The sequence below is a fragment of the Lepidochelys olivacea genome, assembly GCF_965140295.1.
Source record: "Lepidochelys olivacea isolate rLepOli2 genome assembly, chromosome: 6".
In the NCBI taxonomy this organism is placed as follows: domain Eukaryota; kingdom Metazoa; phylum Chordata; order Testudines; family Cheloniidae; genus Lepidochelys; species Lepidochelys olivacea.
Genome location: NC_140416.1, coordinates 32,225,051 through 32,244,324, shown reverse-complemented (window position 1 = coordinate 32,244,324; position 19,274 = coordinate 32,225,051). Strand labels below are relative to the sequence as shown.

The following is a 19,274-nucleotide window of genomic DNA, read 5'->3' as shown; positions in this document are numbered from 1 at the left end:
AAGGCAGTGATGAAGGAAGAGGCCTCTGCAAGTTCTCCTCCCCACAATTTTATAGCTCATTGGTTGCCGCAAGCAAAATAAAACAGTTTTATACAACTACACACAAAACAGCAAAGCACCAACCTAAAATACAGATCTGGCACACAACTGGATGTACAGCGCTTGTGCCACTGTGGCACCCTAGCGTAGATGCTTCCTAAATTGACAGAACAGATTTTTCTGTTGATGCAGTTAATCCACCTCTTGGAGAGGCAGTAGCTAAGCGGCCAGACGAATTCTTCCATCAACCTAGCTGTATCTGCACTGGGTGTCAGGTTAACCTAATTATAGTGCCCAGGGCACAACATTTTTCCACAGCCCGCAGCAAAGTAGGTAGGTATAGACCAGGCCGAAGGGTCTACTTGGAATTTCATTCCCCAGCTCTGTTTCCTGGCTCTGCCCTGTACACCTGTTGAAGATCTAAGTAGAAAGTTAACAACCTGCTTGCTGGAAACCAGGCTGGTTTTGTATGCCTTGCTGCAGTGTCTTTCTGGCAGCAAACACATTTCTGGTGGGCAGTTATAAAGGTCACCATTTTATGGCTGTTGGATGGCCACTACAAAGTGAATCCAGCCCAACACATTATGAGGTGCATATGGAGATCCTGAACCTACAGCTCAAAACTACTATTATAACCGAAACCATTTATGATCAATCTCAGCAAAGACATCAAAAATAACTGGACATAGGGGCTGAATTGTCCTTTCACCCCCAGAAAGAGCTGTTTCCAACTCAGGAATGAAGAAATGTAGTCAGTATGAGGAACTCAACAAACGAACAAACAAAAACCAACCGTTCTATTTGGTACTAATTACTCTACTTACTAGAGCAGCCGGTGCAACAAAAACTCCCAGCTTCTGCTACTCTGGTTTAGAAGAAGCCAGGTTGCTTTCTGACTTTCCAAAAGAGCTTTAGGATTTGGGGAGCAGTATTCTTTACTTAGCAGCAACCACTCCCCTGAAACTGTGCGATGGGACCATCTGTAGTCAGCATCTATCTCCATACAGAGTAAGTTGGGTAGAACAGGCAATCAACCCGCTCCTTTGGCCAGAAGACAACAAAGGTAAGTTTTTGAGGGAGGAAGGCAGGTCGGGGGGTCAAGTGTAAGCTGCAGCAGCCTGGGCTCACTGTTTCTTTGTTTTGTTTTGTTTTGTTTTGTTTCCCCCAACATGTAAAAACTGCTTTATTGGTTGCAGTTAACATGTTACAATAAATATTGATCCCAAACATGAAATCAACCATGTATGACAAAGACAAGCAAGATCCCTGAAGAATTACATGAAATTGGACAAAGAGATGTTAATTAAGGAGGCATCTTGTAAACTGGAATCATTTCACTTTCTTGGGCATTGCAGCTACAAACAGCTCATAAACAGCATAGCATGTTCCAAAACTGTTAGAGCCATGGTGGTTCTATACAGCAAACTATCTGCTAGTCCACCCTTAAGATGCACTGGCATTCCATTATCCTCCTGAGAAAGCTTCTGCTTCTCTGGAACTCTGTTTGCGACTTGTCTGTGTGAAGCAGTGCTTATGGTCCTCTGGGAAATTTGCCGAAGAGCCAGCAGGTTCTGCAGCATATTGGCTCTGGTCCCTTCACCTCAGCTCACTGTTCCCAGGTAAAACTATAAGCCATTTTGATGTGGGGGAGGCTAGTGGAATTAGGCTTCTAGCAAAGCCTCTTGTACCTCTGTCCCAGAGCGCTAATTCAAGTGTACTAAGTTATACTGACAATTGTTGACATACATGCAGCTTAATACAGCTCTTAAGGTAGTCTGCAGAGTTTACTTAAATTCTTAAGTGATGTTTCTAGCTGCTCGTATGTGACTCAGTGCTCTGTGGGTGAAACCCTCCGCAGTACAAGAGCTACAAACAAGGCCTTTGTCTCCATTTATGTCCTGCTTAATGCAGGACTTAGATAGTGAAGGGGCCCTAGCATTAGCCTTCTGTGCTGGTATGTATTTTGTCTTCTCTTGCTAATTCTCTAGCTAACTCATTTGAAACTTAAGTATCAAAGCTGCAAACTACCTCAATCACTTTAAAGGGGCATTAGCTTCAAAGCTTATTTCTGGCTATTAAATGCTGACTCTGTTAGAGCATCAAGCCAAAAACCAAACACCTGACTTGTCACTGAAATGTAATTATAAGGGACAGCTGTGTGCAGTTCTGGTTTTGACCCTGAGGAGCCATGCAAAATGAAATGCCACAAAACCAGAAGTGCCCTATGACAGCTTAATGGAATTGAAGCAAACAAAATCTATATGTGATAGATTTTGAATTGCTGCTTCTAATGGAGCATTACAGAACATCACTTCAATTAATGAGCAGTTTAACTCATTGGCATAAACTAAAATGACTTTCAAAAGTGTATTTACTTAGGATCAAATTCTTTTCCCAGCATGCAGTAAATGGTCTGTGTGCTGAGGTGGGCAATGGGAAGGAATGGAATCTTAACCGTTCCATGATGGCTGCTCTGTCTCCGAGCTGCTGAACACCATGTCTCCTGTACTCCTCTGCACTGTGGAGGAACGAATGGCTGGTGGATCCATGTAATAGCGCATCCACCCACACCTAAACTGCACTAGGACACAAAGCCTCTGCAGAGGATCAGGCGATGTAAACACAGTACTTGTGCTCTTAGAATTCTATAGTACCCCCTCTCTCCAAGGTGATCCTATTGTTTCAAGAAAAAAGAAAAGGAGGACTTCTGGCACCTTAGAGACCAACAAATTTATGTGAGCATAAGCTGTAGCTCACAAAAGCTTATGCTCAAATAAATTTGTTAGTCTCTAAGGTGCCACAAGTCCTCCTTTTCTTTTTGCGAATACAGACTAACACAGCTGCTACTCTGAAACCTATTGTTTCAAGAGCATTCAGCGAGTATGGAAAGAACAGTAGGATTTGCTTCATATATTTTAAGGTCCCTGGGGCAAAAATCTGTCTTCTGTGCTCTATGAGGCAAAGCCCACTGAAGTCCGAGTGAGTCTTTCCATTGGCTGTGAAGGGCTTTGGAACAGACCCTATACTTTGAGTACTGTGTCCATTGGCGTGCACACGGGGTGTGCTCAGGCACACCCTAAAGCAGGGCAGAGCTCTGGGGCTGCGTGCTCCCGCGGGGCACCGTGTCTGGCTCCGCGCTGAGCCAAACGCTGCTAGGAGCCTCATGGTTAGGGGGGCCCGGAGGTTGGATAAGGGGCAGGGGCAGTCAGGGGACAGGGTGGGTTGGATACATAGGCGGGGAGATGGGCCGTGGTGCCCATGCTCCATGGTTCGGCAACATGAGGTGGGGCCGCCTCACCTCGGGGGCAGCTCCCCCTTCCCCGGCGTCCTCTGTGCGCTGCAGAGAGTCTCGGCAGAGACCGGGCAGCTCCGCACGCTGCCTCCGTCCCCAGTCCCAGAGCTGACCCGGTTCCCAGCCCATTGGCCAGGAAGTTGGCCAATGGGAGCTGTGGGGGGGGAGGCGGTGCCAGAGCTGCCTGACCGCGCCTCCCCAGCAGGGAGGGGGAGGGAGCTGCAGGCAGAGAGAGCAACCGGAGTCTGTCACTGTCAGACACAGACAGGGGGGGGCATTGGGGGGGCAGACAAACAGATGGAGCCGGGGGCAGGAGAAAGGAGCAGCGATGGGCACCCCGGGGCTGGCATAAAATACACAATACAGAGGGGGCTTCCTGAGGGGTATAGCAATACTCCCTTCCCCCACAGACCAGCCCGGGGCTGCAGCTGGCTCTGTCCATCACTCCCCCCCACCCTACCCCACAGAGACCCCCACAACTCTCTGCCCCCCTGGAAGATCCCCACCAGCCCCTGTGCCCCCATCATCCCTTTCCAGAGAGCCCCCGCTTTGTGCCTCCAGAGACAGCCACAGATGAGCAAACCCCAGTCATCATCACAGGCACAGCAATTCTCTGGATATTTAATTTCACTGAGGCAAATAATTTAATCTACTCTTCCTTTCCAGACAGTTTGTGGCTTTTCTTGTAAGAAAACTTACAATTTCTTTGCAAAGAAGTCCAGTTACAGTTTTTCACTTGAGAAGTGTATTTTCTGGTTGTTCAAAAGCTCATTTATTTTGTTAACTCAGTTTCATAGGGAATTTTAGAAGTCACTTGAATCGTAACTTTTTTTTTCCATTGGTCCAAAAACACATGGAAGATGTGCAGATTTTTATTTCTGTGGGCCAAACCATGTAGAAATGTAAATGTCAGAGCTAGAAAAGCGCTGCAGGGGTATGGGTAGGGGTCCCTCAGGAAATTGTCCTCAAGTCATTCATTCTTCTGGGCATTCCATTCTATTGTTCCCTCTTACAGTAATAGAGATCAGTGTCTCCACCCACAGGGGAGATGCAGAAGACTGGGCCAACCCTACAGCCACTCTGCCTCTACCCTTGTTCTCTGTCTGCTCCCTCTACCTGCCCCTTTGGTCTCCCTGGGATTCCCCCTACCATTACTCCCTCTGGGTCTTCTTTCTCTGGAGCTTCTCTGTAATGTATTTAATTTTGATGTATTTATTAAGTGTTAATTAATGCACTATGGGAGTCCCCCTTCAGCCCTCTGTATAAATTGATCCTCTTCTTTCTATATGTTTTGCCCATTGGGTTTTCTGCAGCGCTAGGGCAGCTAGCAATAACACCTGCGCCTTTGCAATGGGGTGAAGGAAGGGGACCATGAGATCCCTATTTATGTGATTTGCGAGAGGTGTTATCATTACTTAGGGTACCAAATGTGTTAAAATGATATAAGTGCCTTGTAAAATCCCAAAGCAAGCTCATTTTCATTTCTCATATAATAATCTCATATACAGTATACACACATTTTTCATTAATTTTATGAGTTGATTTTAGTATTATTAATAATTATTATTATTTATTATTAACTAGGTTACTGGTTTTTTTCAGTGTGGAAAATTGTGTGCTAAATGTTCACCTTTAAAAAAATAAATAAATAAAATTCTCTGAGTGCACACCCTAATGAAATGTACTGCACATGCCTATGACTGTGTCAGGGCTTAACAAAAAGAGTTTTGAACTATGGGGTTTTTTTTCCTCAGAGGAAAAAGCAAAGCTATTTCCACTGAACTTTTTGCCTCTTTTCTTCAGAGAATTGAAAGTCTCCTAATGGATTTGAATTTTCCCTTCTGATAAGTAATTCTTGTATTGTTGGCATGTAAACAAAATTTGGCTATTTTGGTTGCATGCAATTTTGTCCCAAGATAAAATGAGTAAATATAAGCAAACACTAATTAATCTGGTATATAGACTACCTTTTGAGAATAAAAGTATGTTCTTATGTGGATTTGATAAAGATTTAGCACACAATGTATTTTATTAGATAGAAACATCTTTTTTGGCTAAGTGATCCATGTTTGCGCAAACTTATTTATGTATCAAAGTACGATTTTATACTTTGACAGTTTTTAGTGCTTTTAAAAATTCTCACTTTTGAGTAAAGAGATTAAATGGTAATGTGTGGGGAAAGTTGAGAGTTATTTATTGTGGGATAACTGTGTTTGGCTGCACGGTGCAGTTTTTGTTGTGGATATATATAAAATAGAGAATGTGCCATTAGCTTTATACGGAAGACCCTATGTCAAGTCCAAGTCTCAACACACAATCAGTCATTACATGGACATAAAAGGATATCATTTATAGTATGATTTCAGTGATCAATTAATTTATCTAACCTCATTCGTTGTACAGAACTATATTGTATTAGAGATACACAGGCAAAAAAGAACATGAGTGGCATTTTATTATTAAATTTTAAGAACTCTTCTTTAAAATAAATTAATTCTATAAACCATAGGATTAAATAAGAAACCTTTTCTGATAAAAAAAAGCCAGGAGACCAGTTTTCTATTATTGATGCACTAGTCTTAGGATAAACTAGACCTAAGCTAAGAGTGACATCCAGTGGAAAGATTGTCCTGATTCTTTTCTGTCTTTAATGCTGTTCAGAAAGCAGCTTTCACTCAAATAATTTATCAATCAACAAATTCGTATTATAAAAAATGATTGGCGAGACAGGCTGATTTATATATAATTGAGAAGATTCTGGGCCAGATCTTGATCCCACTGAAGTAACAGGCAAAATTGCCAGTGAGAGGAGAGACAACTTGGCTGTTTAGATAGGTTCTGGACTGCTATCAGGTTTTATAATCAGCCTAACATTAGAATAATAGTATCCTTCTGGTACTTCACCCATGTAGAATATGGTTTGGGACCCTGGTTATTCATGGTCTTATTGTTATTGGCTACTTACGTTATCTTCACTGCTATCCCATCCATGCACAATCTGTTAACAGCATGACCATGAACACGACTGAAAAAGAAAGATTAACAATCCTCCTTTATTAGCATTTCTTTGCACCACATAGAAAGTCTAACGGAGTTGTTATTTACTTCAGGGCCTAAATTCATATCTGGTATCATCAAATTCAGTCCATGGGGGAGCAAGTTCAGATCTGCTGTTGGGTGCAATTTGTTTTCTTTGTCTAGGAACAATTTTTCCCTTGGCTTAATGTTAAGATTTGTTTTCAAAATAAAATTATAAACCCATACATGTCTGTCATTTTTTAAACAATAGTATAATCCCTTGCTGCGGTCTGAGTGTAAGGACAGAGGGTCTACAATCCTTGCATGTCATGCAGCTGTGGCCTATAGAGACTCCCTGTGCCCTAGCATGGAAGGCGGGGAAGGGCGTGGTTGGGTTGGACTAGAACAAGAGCTGAACAAGCAGCAATTCCCCTCCATAGAGCAGCAGTACAGAGAGAGTTCTAAAGCTGCAACCTCACCCTTCCTTTTTGGCCCCACACTGTTCTCCCAATCAGAGCAGGGTTTTGGGGGGATTAGCATATGCATCCAAGAGACAACACAATGGTGGTGGGGTTGTATAGGATACTAGAGCTTGCTCCAAAGCCCACTAAAGTCCACAGTAAAACGCCCATTGACTTCAATGGGGCCAGGATTTCATCTCCAGCCTTTGGCCTTATGCTTGCAATGCACCTGAGAAGTGCTTCTGGTATTGCAGACCTAAAAATGATTAAATAAACAATGTAATACTATATGAAACTGATATTGTTTGGCAAGTGCCAACCCCAGTTGTAAGCAAGTTCCTGCTTAATTATATATTGCATTGAAACGTTACCAATTAATCTCTTCTCCAAACAACTACACTTTCTGACAAAACCTGCCAGGATTGGCAAGTAAGTATTTATTTCATCTCTTCAGGAAGGATGTACAAAGAGAAGAAGATAGAAGCAGGAACTGTAGACTAGAACAGATGATAAAGTTCTCTGGTCAGGCATGTGTATTTAACATAAAACCAAAAAGTATTTTTAAAGTTTCAAAGCAACAAGGTACATTTGCTCATTTTGGCTTTTATCCTGTTTAATAAGAAGGCTGGGGAATTACCAAGGGTATACCGAGCCTTTCAGCTCAAGGATGTTGGTTCAAATCTAGCTAACATCACGAGTCTATGAATGACTCATACAGTTGTCATTGACCTATAGATGCAACCACATTATTTTTAACGTCAGGAGAGTGAAATTGTATTAAAAATATAACAAAAGACAAAACAGGCACGATATCCAGGCAGAGCTAGACACAGAAATTGTCCTGGGCCACCCTCCGCAAATGTTATCCCTTTCCCCTTTAAAAAATAGGTTTTTTTAAGTTATTCTATTGCATACATTTTGCATTTTTCTTTTCTATTAAGCAAAACTTTTAAATGTATTTTTTCTCCCTCACGTTCATTCTTTTTCCTTTCATTTCCTTCACTTTTTTTCCTTTCCTGTCTTTTCTCAGTCTATTTTCCCTTCAAAATCATTTTTCTATATCATATAACTGATCTATTTTTACTTCTTTCCCTTTACCCTCCTTCATCCCTTTCCTCTTTCTCTTCCTGTGCTGTTCTGTTCTTCCTTACCCCAATTTTCCAATCTCTCTTTCTTCTCCATCATTCTTTTCCTCTTTCACATTCCCAAACTCTCTCCAGTGCCATCTTCTCTCTCTTACACATACTCTCTTGCCTCTCCCATGTTTTAAAGTAAATTACAGGCTTCTTCCTTGCATTACTCGCATCAAATGGGGTCTCCTCTATGAGTCTTCTCCCTCTAAAGTGCTCTATGAGTCTTCTCCCTCTAGAGTTCTTTGATATCACGCCACATGCTAACATGCCTTCCTTATTAATTTAAGTGATAGGATGTCATAAAGTTTATTTTAATTTTAATAAATACCCTGCAGTAGTTCCTATTATTCTTTCCAATAGTGTTTCTTTGCTTCCAAAGCAAAGAAATTCTATAAGACAGGATAATATTTTTTCCATCATGCAGCATATTTCATTCATCCAAGGATACTGAGGCACTTACAATGGTGGGTACTATTCCAATATTTTAGATAGGGAAACCAAGACATACAAAGCTGAAGTGATCACTTGTCCTGTTTTGGAACATTCATTCTTTGGTGCCTAATTTTCCCATGTACAAACTCTAAGGACCTACTGTACTGAGAAACTCCTTCTGATCAAATGCATGTTTTCCAGCAATAATTATGCATAGAATCATTGATACAGATATGATATTTTCTCCCCTAATACCAAGAAAAAGTCACAGTGGGATGTTCTCCTATAAAAATAAACTGTTATGGATTTTTTCACTTCATTACTATTAGTTTGCTTTAAATGTAGATAATCAGTATTGTTCCAGGAGATGGCGATGATGATAGCATAAGGTGATTTTCAGAAAACATGCATTCACCAGTTATTAGTAGCTATAGAGTTTCTGGTTTTTCAAAACCCCAGTAGTTCAGGGCCACACATAAATACGTTCACAAAAATCTCATGCCTAATTTGAATTATAATTTACGTTATTGTGCAAATGGGCATCTAATTGGCAAGCTGTGGGGGGAAGTGTCATAACTGAGCATGCAAATTAGCAGAGTTTCATGCACTTTTTTAACATGGCCCAAGACTCCTGGTGTTGAGGAAAAATTGGACCCTTCATGTTCATCAACCAAATCTTCAGGATGTGAATGAATATAGCTAACCAGTTAGTGCAAGTTAACTGTGTGTGGGAATTGTGGATAATCATATCAAAGCAAACTGTTGTGAAAAATAAACTGCATTTCCCAGAGATGTGAAAGCTAGGAGACTGGTTGCTTAAAATGGAAAATTACCTTGGCTGATTTTTAGATTAGTGATAAATGAAGGATTACAAGGAGGTTTGGCCCAGACAGTGTATTTATTGAATAACATCATATAATAAGAGATAAAGAGGACAGGAGAATACAAATGAAACAAACCAGTAAAATACCTTTTTATTGCAAATGAAAAGCACATAATCCTCTAATTACTGTACTGGAGAAGAGGGGCCTGGGTAAGCCAGGAAAATGATTGGAAATTTAAAATACCAGAATGCAGAACTTTTGCCATGGGACAGGTAAAATAAAGCCTCAATCGTAGTGGTAGTATCAATCAAGGATGATATTAAATCTTGAGAGAAATGTTTTGGTTGATACATCAGAGATCATTTGGATATACATAAAAAATGATGTACCACAATGGGTTTTGTGTGGTATAGCTCAGAGTAGAATTTGGCCCTGAAGATACTCAAGTGATTCTTGGTTACCGTAGCTTGTGAAAGTAGACTGGGACTTTTTTTTCCTTATACCGACTTATGCCCCAGTCCTGCAACTGGATTTGCAGAGGTGGGCTCCTGTATATTTGTGGACACCATTGACTTCATTGGGACTTTTCATGGCTTGTCTGAAAGACATTGCAGAATCAAGGCTAAATAAGGTATAAAATTCTGATCATGGAGAATTATTGACTTCAGCATTTGAGCATCTATGCAAAAATTAAAGGAGTATAACCTCTCTAGGGACAGCATTGCAGGATTGGTTTTGGACATTTTAAGAGCCTAAAATTGTCTCTCTTTAGTCACTTTAGTCACTAAAGTTTAGTGGATTGAAGCAGAGGAGGAAAGGAGAGCTACTGTTACTCAGAGCTAACGGACAGTCTCCTTTAACTCAAATGGTAACAGCTGTTTCTGAATCTGAAGGTTGTTGGTTCAAGTTCCACAGTCTACACTGAAGTTCTTTGAAAAATCTCACGGTTGTTAGCACAGGTGCCAGAGCACCAGAGGAAATGACAGTTGACTGATTTCCAGAGTTTTTACCACCATCCTCTAATCCTGTGGCACCAATGCTAGGGCATCAGTAGCAGACATTCAGAAAAACTTTGGTATAGACACAGCTGGTAAAGCTAGACCCTTCTGATTCAGCTTGGAGACCTACTTCTAAAAAATAATTCAAGTATTATAACGTATGCTGGTAACTCACTGGTGAGCAGTGAGTTAAAGTTGTAAAATTATTCCCGCTATAATCCCCTCTTTTCACTTGCTGCAGCTTTTTCCAAAAGTCTCTTGTGAGACTGAAAATGTCAGTGTTTGTTCTTGCTCTGAGGTAGATTTTTTCTTTGAGTTTGAGCAAAATCTTTTGACCCTGAGTTACAACATAATTCAAAAGAAAATAAAAGTTGGAGAGGGTAGAATACAATACAGTGACTTCAGGAAAAGTAATGTTGAAGAAATATGAATTCCACCAATGAACTGTGATTGACATTCTATAACAGGTTGAGTGTTTTTACAGAGAAATGAACAGAGACTCTGGCCTTGACCCTGCAAATATTAAGCACGTGCACAATTTTGTACATTGTGAGTAATCCCATACACTCCAAACAGGGTAACTCCTAGTATATAAAGTAAACCACATGTATAACTCTTTACATGATCACAGCCTATCTTTGTATTTAAGAGACTTGTCAATTTCAACCTGTAATTAAATTCCATTTAATCATAAACATTCAAAAATAGAGACCAGTTCCTCAGATGGTGAACATCAACTCATAGCTCACCAGAACTCAATGGACCTGTGACAATTTATACCAACCAGTGATCTGACCCACTTAGGAAAAAGACGGATGGTCTATGAAAGCCCTTCTTTAGTACGTCACAAGTTTTATTACAGTGGAGGGGACTAATTGGGAAGTGCCAGAGTATATAAGTGAATTCTGGGGATCAGAGACACTTGGGTAGCTTCACAGATCAGACCAGATTAGAGAGGCCTGGAGCAACAAAAAATAATAGCCAGTTTTGATCTCATGCCAGTGTGATTCAGGAGTAACTCAAAGGAGTTACTCTGGTGTAAGATCAGTGTATAAGTGAAATGAGATTCAGTGAGATCTTAAGAATCAGAATGACATGGAGCAATGACTGAGGGGATGAGAGATGACGAAAGTTCTCAGAGGACCAGAGTAATACTGAAGGCAATCAGGGGAGATGAGAGGCTTACAAAGGTCCTGTGTGAGAGGTCCAAAGGGGCTAAGGTTGGGGAAAGGAACCTTCTGAACCTGGAATCATCCCTCTGTGAGAAGTAACAACAAAAATAAGTTGTAAGAGGTTCCAGTCCTGCAAGGATTCCCATCACCTTCATTTTGCTCTGCAAAAGCACAGGAGCCTGCAAATACAAAGCTCCATACCAGGACTGAAGCCTAAATTTGGTGGGGGGTGAAGCAGGTCATTAATTCTGAGGATACTACGTAACCAGACTAAAAGGAATTTGCATTTTAGTAGCTTTGGATGGTAAGAGGAATACACAATTTAATATATTCCACGTAAAATACATTATATCTGGGGACAAACTAAAGGAAGAGAGTATGGAGTAAATGGAGCAATTTGAATGCTTTACTCAAAACTATTAGAGGCTTACTGTAGGCAATTCTATGAAACTTTCAGTCCATGTTTCTACAATAATAAAAGGAAATAGGGTACTGAGATTCAAGACACACACACAGAAAACGGGACAGAATCAAGTCTCAGAAAGAGAAAGATTTATGATGTTGTTGTTGTTCCAAATGCTGGGTAAACACAATTGATAGTGCTCATGTCCTCAGCTCCACACTCAAACCTGCTCCTTTGAAGGTCTGATGGTGGCACTAGGGTGAACAGATAGCGAGGGTGAAAAATCGGGACGAGGGGTGGGGGCATTTATATAAGACAAAGCCCTGAATATTGGGATGTCTCGTCACCTTAGGTAGCACAGATGTTAAGTTCTGAGCTCAAGGCTTCTGGAGTGATTTTTGCTGCAGGACAGATAAAGCTTAATGCTGACCCTGTAACTGTTCCGCATAAGAATGAGAGGAAGAACACTTAAAATATCTCTTTCCTCCCATAGCAATTTTTTCTGTGCATCAGAAAAGTGGCCTGAAACACACTGACTGACACCACACAGAAAGCTATTGTCTGTCTTGTCAAAACAGCCTCACGGAGAATGCTGATCAGTTATTCATTTATATGGAGCATTCTGTCAGGATTATAATTAAACACAGAAGAAACAAGACTAATCAGCCACTAGTACAAGGGAAGGCTCATCAACAACAAATACCCAGGACACTAACCTTCTAACAATGGTACTGTCATTAAATGGAAGGGAGGGGAAAATCTGTTCAATTCACTGAAAATCATAGCCCCAGTAGCATACTGCGCATTAAATAATGACATTGAGTGGCTGTTGTAAGAGGCATGAATTCCCTAGAAGTGCCTAGTAGAACAACAATGCCAATCAATGCAATTGTCCCAGAGGTACTTTGGAAAAAATATCACCACAGGAAAAGTCATTTTGGATTATCTTTTGTTGAAGAAAAACCAAATGAATTCAATAGTAATAACAAGCTTGGTCCAGTGCACTTGCTTTACAATTAACAGACTAGGGTTAATGCACTTTGAGATGAGCATCAATCCCTCAGCAAATGCTGGAGGTTTTTATACTGTCTATATTGTGGTAGCACCCAAAAGTGCTATTAGGGCTCAGAGCTCCATTATGATGGGTACTATATGTACACACAAGAAGAAATTATTCCTACTAGAGCTATTTGGGAAATAGGTTGTTTTTCTTTTATTGGCATTTATGAAAAATGTTGATGAAAGCAAAAGTTTATTCAATTTTTTTTTTTAAGTTTTCAGGTTTTCATCAAACACCCCCAAAATGAAAAAAACAATTACAGTTTTTGGCTGAAATGTTTTGACAAAAATATGAAACACTTCATGGAAGAAATGTATTATAGTGATTTTAATTTTTATGAAAGCCATTTTTCAACCAAAAAGTTGCAAATTTCAACCAGCTCCAGTCCCTGTCCCAAAGATTTTACAATATAATTTCAGACAAGATGTAATAAGTTGGTAGAATGAATAGCAGGAGGTGAGGAAGGAAGAGAGTAATAGTAAAAAAGTTCATGCAGTTATAAAGCTGTTCATATTGCTAGGTCTGAATCACTTGAAAGGGTGTTTGTGGGGGTTTTTCATTAAGAAATAAAATATGTGAATAGCAGTGGCTTAATTTTCCTTCAAAGCTCCTTGGTTTCCATGTTTATTTTGTCAGAACAAGCCTTTCCTTTAACCTAATAATATACACTGTTTCAAGGAGAAAATATTTCAAACCCAGAACCTGATCCGGCAATACCTTAGCTCAAGGAATTTAGTCCCATGGATTTATGAGTAAGAATTCTTCACATGATTAAGGGTTTGCAGGATTGGGCCCCCAGTTACGAGCAGAAATGGGTTTCTAACTTCAAATCCAGATTCCAAAGTTCAGGTGTGTTTGGATCTGAGATTAGAAAAAGGGACCAACTGTCAAATTCAGAAGTAGATCTGTTTTCAGGCCCATTCTAGTAACGATCTCCCGTCAACCTTTTTAGAAAATATATGGCAAAAAGCTATTTTATGCACACCCTAAACCAAGAAGGAGATGTAAAATTGTGCTGTAATTGAAAAAGAATCATGCTACCCCTGGAGAGTTTTGTGTTCTAATAGTTCTGGAGGTTGAAAACTCTGATAAAAGGCATAATACTATTGCCTAATCTCACCCTATTATTGTGTTAGCATACTGGCCATCATAATGTGATGCAAACACCACACAAAATGGGAGAATATTGATAGAAGTCCTGTATTCAGTCATTATTAACTCAGCCATCTCACACCACAGGAAATTTACATTAGCCCATACAGGCAAATGGCAAAAGTGGATTCCATTAGCCTTTGCATGTGTGGGAATAATTTCGTTATCTTGGAGGTGGCCTAAAGAGATTTTAACCTATTTCAAAATGTGCTGTAGGGCAGCTGCTATAGAAAAGTTTGCATGAAAAAATGAATTCACAAATTATATTAATCCCCTACAGGTCCCCATTTATTTATGTCAATTTGTAAAGAAAAGGAAAGGGCATCTATCAATTTGATCTAAGTGCATGTGACATCACTTAAAACACCTTTATCAGAATCTCCTTCATTATAACCTCAGCAATTTTTCTAACCCAGAACCAGACAAATTAAAAATTAAAGCAATCTCCCTTCACACCATTAACTCCCTTCCTAATTCTTTCTCTCCTTTCTCTCTCCCCCCCCCCCTTTAAAAACTTGCCCTGAAAGTAGACAAATTTGGGCTATTTTGAACCCAGGTGGGAAGCTAGTTCAATGCTGTGGCCCCGTCAGGAAAAATGCCCTGTCTCTTTCTTGCATCACATGAGCTCCAGATTGAGTACCTCTGCTGATCACAGCGGTGGCAGTATGTCATCTAGAGAGGCATTGCATTTACTTGGAACCCTCAGTGGGTATACATTAGAATAAATCAACTAATGACATAGAATCCGGGGCGGGGAAGTTGGTGTCTTAGCTGACTTCATGACATGCAACAGGAGTGGAAATCCAAGCGCATGCCTGAACTTGGGCCAGCAAAGACAAGCACATGGTACAGCTGATGTTCTTGGTCTCTGGGAATGGGAAAGACTCATGCTGACTTCACCAGACTTTGAATTGGGCCCCTAGAAATACTCAGAGAAAATATTGCTGCACCATTCAGCAATCACCATGGTAACACAAGTGAATGAAGACTGATTACAACCACCAAGTCTGAACACTTTGGTTTACTAAGTGATGAATGCATAAAGGTAGTAAGTACATTACTAATTAGTGGGAGGGGTCAGACTATTAATGTTTTCATGCAGGAGAGATGAGCTAACACAAAGTCTTTGATTCAAATTAGATTAAAATAAATCTTTTTTTTAAAAAGCAGTTTAGTTAGTAGGTCAATTTCTATTCCTTTTTTTTTTTATTTCATGTAATTAACAGGACATTTTTACAATAGGACTTGTGACTGCATAGTTACCTTTTTTAGTTACTCAAGTTGCCACAGAATTGTGCTCTTCAATGAAGCCTTTGATTTATTTATTTTAAAATTGTTTCAAGCCTTTATGGTGCAAAAGTAACTTTCAAAATGTGAAGGAACATAAAATAATGCCTGAGTCTTCAGATAGCATGAAACAGTTCTGAGGTATGAACTGCCTCAATCATTTCAATGGGCCAATGCTGGCACCTTATGAAAATTAAAATGTCAACATTAACTAGTTCATTGCTCGTCATTTTAGCAGAAACAGTAAGTTAAGCATTTTTTGAGATGCAATTACCAATATGTGAGTGAGATGCAGTGGGCAGCTAGTTGCTGTATGGGGTTGTGATGAGGAATGAGGAATTCAAGCCTGCATGTTCCATTGCATAGGAACTGGGAATTTGGTAACTGGCATTTAAATAAGAATGTCCTCACTCAGTTTATTGAACAGACCCAAACACTTGGTTTGGAGTCAGTTCAATATTAAACTACAGTTTCCCATAGTGGAACATTGCCTCATAGGAACTGTTGTTCAAGAATATGATGCCCCCATTCTCGCTTGTGGTCCAGCCTCCTTGGCTGAACTACATATCCCATGATGCACTGTGCATCTCAGTCAGATAGAAATCTATATAGAGTTGTGGGAGATGGAGACCCCCGGTCCCCCTAGGAAGACTGGTCGAGAGGAGAGAATGGGGGCCTGAACTACAAATCCCATAAATCAATGAACTCATAAAGAAATCCAGTTTACTATTTTGTTGAACTGATTTGAAACATTTTCTCTCAGTTCAAAAAAAGGAAAGATTCCAATTTGAGTAAAAGTGAATTGTGGAAAATTTTTGGCAAAAATCAGAATTTTGCAATGGAAAATTTTGCTTTTTTAGAAACTGCATTTTCCATTCAGAAGTCATTCAGATGGAAAAGTCCCTACCATCTCTGTTTTGGAGCAGCGGTAATAGTAATCTTTGTTTAGACTTTTAGATGTTGAGTGGTTTCCTTATATAATCAATACAACCATTGCTTCCCTGCTTCATGTCTGGCTCTCACTGAGAAAATATATTCCAGAATTTAGATGTGAGGGTATACTCACTCTTTATTACAGTTTTTCTCTTGAAACTTAGGCAAAATTACTTAGGCAAAGTTAGCTGTAGGAAAAGTTACACTGATATCAACGGTGTTCCACCATGGTGCGTCAGCTTGCATGATCTGCAGAACCTTAATTTGTTCCATCAATTTTTGTGCATATAGAGAAACAGCATAAAAATAACCAATTTTGTAAGGCTTATGAATCGGACCTATGTGGTCCAGTACAGACCCAGGGAAAATCCCCTCCATATTGTTAACTACCTAATGTAAACAGCTGTTAGGACTGGAGCTGGGTGAATTTTTCAGTTCAGAGGGCGTTCTAAAAAAAATTGTGGGTGAGGTGGAAATTGGGTCGGGTCAAACAGAAACCAACTTCTTTTTTTTAATTTGTAGTGAACTGGAAAAAGTTTACAAATCTAGTTTCATTTCCAGGTATTCTAAACCATTGTAACATCAGAAATGATGGACTAGCATGGTGGTGGGGGTGGGCATTGTATGCAGTTATGGGTGCATAAAAAATATAGGATTTTTTCAGAGTAGCAACAATTCTAACTTGCATAACCATCAGTCTTTTCCAGCTTTTCAATGTCTGTAGATAATTTTTCTCAAAAGTTGATTATTCTTTGAATGAATGTTTGTAGGGAAAACTATTTTGTCCTCCTTTATAAAATAACTATAGGATATAAGATGTTCTTCCCTTTGGCTGATTGAGGAGTTCAAGATTTATATTTGCATGCAACAGGCAGGTAGCAGAAGAGAATTGAAGCTGACAGAAAACACAGATGTATAAATCGCTATTAGAATTTTTGCCAAATAAATATGAGTTCATGGCTTAAAGAGTTTGGCAAGAGAGCTAGCTGCATTTGTCATTCAGGCATATAACACTTGAGTGTTATGTTGTGTGACACAGAAATGCTGAAATGATGAAACATCAGCTCTCACCTGAACAAATATACGCTTATTGTCACCTTGGTAAGCTGCAATCAGTTCACATTTCTTTGATAAAAGGAAGCAGCAAATTGGTATGGCATAAATGGACAAAATGTCCACATGAATTATATACTCCCAAGCAGAAAAAGGAAGCTGTCTGATCCTTGGAAGCGGAACCAAACTGCTTTTCTTCACCGTCTCGTCTCATATCCTTCTCCTTATTCTCTTTCATCCTATTGCCATCTTCTCATTCCTCAGTACTTCCCACATCTTTCCCCCTGTCCCTTGACTTTTTCTTTGGAAAAACCACACTGAGCTCCAGTTCAAAAATGGAGAGACTTTTCTCACATTCAGCTCTTCTACTCATAAGGCTCATAAAAAAATCAGAAAATAATCTGGAAATAGGGCAGTTGAGGTTCCTCAGGGTAGTATGCGTTGAAACAGATACATTATGACCTTTGCCTGATACATCAACTCTTTACATCAGTGATTCTCAACCAGGGATATGTGTAGCCCTGTACTGCTTCCTTTCTTCTTCACTTCTCCTTCAAATTTTTTGTCCTTATGGACTGTTGCGACATTTATCAGGTGGGTAGCCATACTGTTTGGAAAGATTAGGTAGTGGCACTATGCTGGAGGCTTCTAAGCAGCACCAAGTTTTCTGATTACTGCCCAGCCTTTGCGGCTGGATCTCTGCATATTTAGTTCCTTGGTGACCTGCTCCCATCTTGCCCTTCTAGAAGCAGTCAAGTTGCTTAAAAGATGTCTGGCGATGTCTGGATTGCCACTCTCTTCATATTCCTTGAGGAGTTCTGTATACACCTCATCTAGACAGGGACTATAGATCTTATAGAGACCTCTTGGAATTGACTTGGTGGCAGGTTTGTAAATAGCTTTTGTGAACCACATGCAAGCTTCATCAATAGAAATCGTGTGGGATATGAGTGATGTATTTGGATGGATTGCCAATTTGCTTTCCAATAGCTCCAGTGAGTGTTTTATTGGTGTTCACAATAGGTATGGTTACTCCAACTTTGGAAAGGATTGGATGATGTTGACTATGTGGGAAGTTTTTCAAAACACTGCTTATAGCCTGAAGTGGATGATTGCCTGTGCTAGTGGTCTAGGAGAGGTCAGGGGAGCGGTCTTGCTTCCATCTGGCAGACTGAAAAGGTACCCTGTTGTTTTGGATCATGAATGAGTTGAAGGTCATAGAGTGAGACCCAGTCCAAAAAATGAACTCCATTTTGATCTGAGTCTCTGTATCTCCAGGTGTTGTGGTGACTGCTATATTCTCCAACATAGGTGGCAGGATTTGTGAGTTGAGGAAGAATATCTGGAGTAGGTTAGGGGCTTGTACTTATTTGCCACTCTCAAATGTCTGACTTTCACAACATCACCGATATATTAGGTGGGAGTGGCTTTGTGCTGACAAGATATGCTATAACATAGGAAACATGGCTATATTTGCTATGCAGAGAATAACTCACAAGGTCATCAGCAGCTGGCAGAGAGGGAGTCAACAGGTGTCTCCTGAAGGAAAATTACATCAGTTTTATGTTTGAAAGCTTGGGACTGTAGAATGGAGAGTATAGCTGGTTAAACGTTTAGCTGAAGGATTTTCAGAAATGGGCCCATGTCCAAGGTTTCTTGATCACGGATAAGATTGCTGAGATCACTGAAAGTCCATGCCGGCTGTGATCTGAAAGTTTTGACTTTGTTAGTAGGTGAACCAGACTTCCATGATTATGAGTAGGTGAGACAGAGTCCCACAATGCCTTGTGTCTATAATTCTTTATATTTAAGATGAACCTTAACTGAGCTTCAGCTGAAACTATTGTGTTATCAATAAAATGAACTTAGGCTGAGCCTTAGCTTCTTATCAATGGTGGATTGGGTGTCCTCTTAATCTGAGGTATTGGCCCTTAGGAAATGTGTCCAGATGGCCAGAAATGGACGACTTGTGATTCATGAAGGGTAAATGGCTTCTGTGATTGAGAAGCTCAAAGCA

At 40.1% G+C, this 19,274-nt stretch overlaps 1 pseudogene across 1 annotated transcript; it reads right to left on the bottom strand.

Annotated features, from left to right (window-relative positions):
• Positions 1–1,207: 1,207 nt before the first annotated feature.
• LOC311521858 (cytochrome c oxidase subunit 7A2, mitochondrial pseudogene) lies at positions 1,208–1,636 on the bottom strand (annotated as a pseudogene). Its single transcript has one exon. The product of its transcript is annotated as a cytochrome c oxidase subunit 7A2, mitochondrial pseudogene (transcript).
• Between the last annotated feature and the right edge of the window lie 17,638 nt (positions 1,637–19,274).